Raw genomic sequence first — 5,425 nt, forward strand, 5'->3', positions numbered from 1 at the left:
CACGTGCCACCACGCCCAGTCTTATCTTCTATAACTTTAAAATGGAGGGATCTTCCTATATACTGTGTGCCTAGATCCAGAACTTGGGCCTGGGAGATGGCTCAGTAGCATAAGTGCTTGCCTGGCAAGCGCAAGGGTCTGAGTTCAATCACTGGTCCTGAAAAAAAAAAAAATCAAAAATCCAGAACCCATGAAAATGTTGATAAATTTTACTATACAGATTATTACACATAAATATCCATGATTAAAATGACATAAAGTCAGGTGAAAATGAGGAAGTTATACTTGTTGCTAATATCAATAATTAGAAACTAATATAAATGATAAAGAGAACCACACATCAATAAAAAGAAAAAGTGGGAGGATTAAAATGGGAAATGTCATATGCAGACAATTTGATATGTGAAAGTATCTTCAATCACTCTCATATTAAGATTAAAAATTAAGACAATGTTGAGGAACAAATTTCATCATGATGTGGTGAAAATCAAAATGTTTGATCTCACACTGTCTTGCCAAAGTTGTATGGAAAAAAACATTCTTGTGATGTTGGTGTCATTCTCCACTAGTCCACTGGTAATGAAAGGCAGGATTATTATGTGTGTGCTTAATCTTCTGCACAAAAATAGTAACATTTTGGAATTGTCTCTGTTGTAAATTGAAATTACTTAGCAGGTAATCCTACTCTATTCCACCTTTCCTCTGTAGCATGTGCTCATTTAAATGATGGGAGATTCTTGCTGGTGTGTTCAAAAGACAGTGCCATAGAAATTCAGTATTTGGCATTGTTGGTTTTCTTGCCTTCGTGCATGTTAAACCTGGCATTTCTATTGATACGCTATTTTATGTTTTATGTTTATTCATTTTTGCACAGAATATTTTAATTGAGAGTGTCAGAGTAAACCTGGTATTTCTATCGATACACTATTTTATGTCTTACGTTTATTCATTTTAGCACATAATATTTAATTTAGGGTGGCGGAGTAAGGCAGATCCATCTACCATAAATGTAAGGTATTTTTGTCCCTTGTTTTCCTCTAGCAGACCAAATTGCATATAGGTGGGGAAGGCTTACATATGAATAAGCTCCAAAGGAGCTTTCCTGAAGCCTCAGTCTGGATTGGAATGGGCACTGTTGATTGGAGTCCAGAATTGGTCAGTGTGGCTACAATTGAGACACAGGTCATGCTTCCATCAATGGGGTCAATGAGGCCTGTAACACTTTGAAGAAAAAAATAAAAACAAATAAATAAATAATGGGAGAAGTTAGAAAATGCAATACTGTATGTGTGTGTGACCACTTACCCATTTGTATGTATTTACATGTGCATATATTTATGCATGTACAGAAAAATAAAGCTAAAAGAAGAAAGTCACTCAGAAAAAGAAAGCTGGCTAAATACTTGAATAGTCATTACTCAGCAGCCCTCCTCAGGTTCCCCAGAGCCACCGTGGCCTTGCCCCCTCACTCCTCACCTCTGCATCTCTGTTCCCTCCCTCTCCAGCCTCCTCAAACAATTTGATTTTCCAGAAGTGCATACCCCTCAGTGGGATACATCACTAAGGTGCCCTCTTGCTTTATACCCAGGTAAGTAAAGAGGGCATTATGTCTTCTTGCTTTATCATCTTGGACTGTTATGGCTCATATGTAGTTGTCTGTGGGAGGCACAATAACTCCAGGCCTCCAGTCCTATTGCAAGTGGGTTTCTGGGTTCCTCTTCCCCTACCTCTGCTGAGCTAAGCTCCTAATTCTTCTCACCCCGCCTATTTCCCATAAGTCTCCTGCTATGCCCCAGAGGTGGGACTTCCTGTCATAGTCCGGTTGCCTAGTTACTCGCGCCTTTTACCTGCCAATGTCATCTCCCTATGTCTCCACTATATATACCCAAAACCTCCCCTGAATAAATGAGACTTGATCAGAATCCTGTCTTGTCTCCATTTCTCGCGTCTCCTGTCCTTTGTCCCCTCCTCAATTCTCCACTCCTCTCCCAGGTGACCTTCATTGACTGACCCCCTGGTTCGGGACAAGTGGCGCCCAACGTGGGGCACCTGGTACAGAGGATTCAGCAACAGAATAGTCCGAGACAGTTGGCAGGAGAGAAAATAAAAGAGGCCTGCACCACAGTTGACTGCTACGACGTCTGAACCTTGGTAAGCAGATGGCACCCCCTTTCCATTTTCCTTTGGCAATAAAACAGATATTAAATGAACATGAGATATTTGTAGAAAGCTTGAGTAAAGCATTAAAGGCACAAGGAGTTAAGATTAAAATTAAGAATTTATGTCAATATTTTGAATATATTAAAAAAGTTTGCCCATGGTTCCCTATTGAAGAAACTATTGATCAGAGGCGATAAAAAAGGGTTGGTGATGCCCTTAAGAATTATTATGAGACTTTTGGACCTGAAAAGGTCCCAGTTATGGCCTTTTCCTACTGGAATTTAATTGATGAAAACTTATCCCAGAGACACTGTGACCCAGTTGTTGCTAATGTGATAAAAAAGGATAAAAATATACTACAGGGACAAAAAGGTAAAACTCATCTTAAAGGACAAAGAACCCCCTAAGGGTGTGTGTCCTCCTATAAGGGAACAGAATCTTGAAACCAAAACCAGGAAGCCAAAGCCACCAAATTCCAAATTACTGCCCGAGGAGAAATTTAACCCGTTTGATTTAGAAGGAGCTACTCTCAAAGTTAAAAAAAAATATATCCCAAACTATCAAAACCTCTTCAAGTTGAAGCTGATGATAATAAAGTTGATTGGGACGAACTGGCAGAAGAAACCACTTGGTATCAGGGCCGAGATGGGCTGCCCAAAGTTCAGCACCCTCCGCCATATAGCACTGATCCTAACATGCCTCCTTCAGTGTGTTTGGCTTCTGACCCCAGAAAGGAATTAAAAGGCAAAATTAAACTTCTCAAAGAACAGATAAAATTAGAAAAAGAGCACCAAGACCTCATAATCCAATTAGAAAGATTAAAATCAGGAAAACCCAAAAATAAAAAATATAACCGGACCAAAGACCCCCTGTGGTCAAAGGCCACCCTTGAGGGGCATTATCCCCAAAAGCTTCCTCCTGTTAGACCCACCCATAGATCTAGATAATGCAGGGGTATTTCTAGTATCAAAAACAACAGGCGCTCAAGGACAGATTTGGCGCCATTACACTAGTTTCGATTTTAAAGTACTAAAGAAACTAAAAGCGGCGGTTGCCCAATACGGAGCCACGGCTCCATACACCACAGCCATTTTAAAAACTGTGGCTGACAGTTAGCTTACTCCCAAGGACTGGCAGGCATTAGCCAGAGCCACCCTCTATGGGGGGGATCATCTCCTGTGGAATTCTTCCTGTATACAAGGAAGCTTCCACAATGATAGCTTCACTGTTGATGTTGGATTTGTTACCTTCACTAACTGCAATCAAATACTTAACTACAGTAGCCCTATTTGCCCAAAAAAGGGACATGTGTTTGTATGTGGGGGAAGTTTAGCCTTCACATATTTACCTACCAACTGGACAGGACTGTGTGTCATGGCAATTGTATTGCCCGATATAGATGTCATCTCTGGTAATGATCCTGTACCCCTTCCCAGTTTAGATTATGCTATGGGCCACACAAAGAGGGCAGTCCAGTTCATCCCTTTATTAGTGGGGCTAGGAGTCACGGCGACCATGAGGACAGGCACAGCAGGGTTGGGAGTAGCAGTACATTCTTATACCAAATTATCTAATCAGCTGATTGATGATGTTCAAACACTGTCTGGTACTATCCAAGATATCCAAGACCAGATAGATTCATTAGCAAAAATAGTCTTGCAAAATAAGAGGGGCTTGGACCTTCTAACAGCAGAGCAGGGAGAGATCTGCTTGGCTTTACAAAAATGCTGCTGCTTCTACTCAAACAAGTCTAGTATTGTTTGAGATAAAATAAAGAGACTTCAAGAAGATCTTATTAAGAGGAAAAGAGAGCTATTTAAAAACCCTTTCTGGGGCACATGGAATGGAGTACTGCCCTACCTTCTCCCTCTTTTGGGACCCTTGATTGGACTATTAATACTTTTATCAATAGGACCCTGTCTTTTCAATAGGCTGATGACTTTCGTTAAACAACAATTGGATGCCATTAAAATGTAACCCATACAGGTCCATTATCACAGGCTTGAGATGGATGAAGGAAAAACTGAGCTGGAATACAACCAGCTTGTGATGATGAAGGTCCAGAGACCTCTTAGTTCTCCCACCCTTGGTGAGATGGTTAGGCTAGACTGAGACAGATAATGAGGGGCATACACGAGACACTACTCACCGCCTAAGACAAAAACGGGACCTTCTGCCATCTTGGTCTCCTATGACAGGTAAGGTTTGAGTTGGGTTGATGTAGAGGACGCCTCGACCTAAGACAGACACTGCCCCCTAAAGAAAATCAGCAGTCTACAAAAGCCATATTTTTACATACATATATAAAAGTAAAGGGGGACCTGTGGGAGGCACAATAACTCCAGGCTTCCAATCCTATTGCAAGTGGGTTTCAGGGTTCCTCTTCCCCTACCTCTGCTGAGCTAAGCTCCTAATTCTTCTCACCCCGCCTATTTCCCATAAGTCTCTTGCTATGCCCTGGAGGTGGGACTTCCTGTCATAGCCCGGCTGCCTAGTTACTCGCGCCTTTTACCTGCCAACGTCATTTCCCTATGCCTCCACTATACATACCCAGCTCCTCCCCTAAATAAATGAGACTTGATCAAAATCCTGTCTTGTCTCCATTTCTCACGTCTCCTGTTCTTTGTCCCCTCCTCAATTCCCCACTCCTCTCCCAGGTAACCTGCGTTGACTAACCCGCAGGTCGGAATAGTTGTCCCCTCAAACCCTCATGCAGTCATTGGAGTGTGACTCTAGAGCTTAGAATTAATTCATGATCCCAGTCTGGGTCTATGGGTGAGAGTACTGCTTGGATTAAGGGTGTGAGTGCTACACCTAGGCTGGGGCAGATAGCCTGAAAGCAATAGAAGGAAGGGAGAGAGGCTTGTCTTTGCCACTGCTGCTTCTACCTTTCCCTTTTGCCTTTTCCTCTTTGCTATTGTTCTCTGACATGTACTGCAGCCCTCTGCCATGTGCCTCTCTGCCTTGGAGCCAGCTGAGTGTGGACTGAAACTTCCATGAACTGTGAGTTAAACAAACCTTTCCTTCCTTAATTTTGGCCATCAGATATTTGGTCTCAGTAATGAGAGAAAAGTAACTCAGAAATTTGTCTTTCTGACTTTGGAGTGTTGTAGTCAAGAAGTGGACATTATTATACTAAATTAGAACAAGTATATTCTAAACATTTCCATGGTAGCTTCTTTTTTTTGAGAATTTGCTAATTGATTTTTTTCATTTTTCTTACTATGTGGCTTCTTCAAACTCCATATATACAAGTTAAAGATTT

At 41.6% G+C, this 5,425-nt stretch overlaps 2 pseudogenes; both read left to right on the forward strand.

Moving 5' to 3' along the window:
- The first annotated feature begins 722 nt into the window (after positions 1-722).
- Positions 723-841, forward strand: LOC111812265 (annotated as a pseudogene).
- A 265-nt stretch (positions 842-1,106) lies between these two features.
- On the forward strand, positions 1,107-1,224 carry LOC111812266 (annotated as a pseudogene).
- Positions 1,225-5,425: the final 4,201 nt, after the last annotated feature.

This window comes from Octodon degus, unplaced genomic scaffold, assembly GCF_000260255.1.
Source record: "Octodon degus isolate 3935 unplaced genomic scaffold, OctDeg1.0 scaffold00118, whole genome shotgun sequence".
Lineage (NCBI taxonomy): Eukaryota > Metazoa > Chordata > Mammalia > Rodentia > Octodontidae > Octodon > Octodon degus.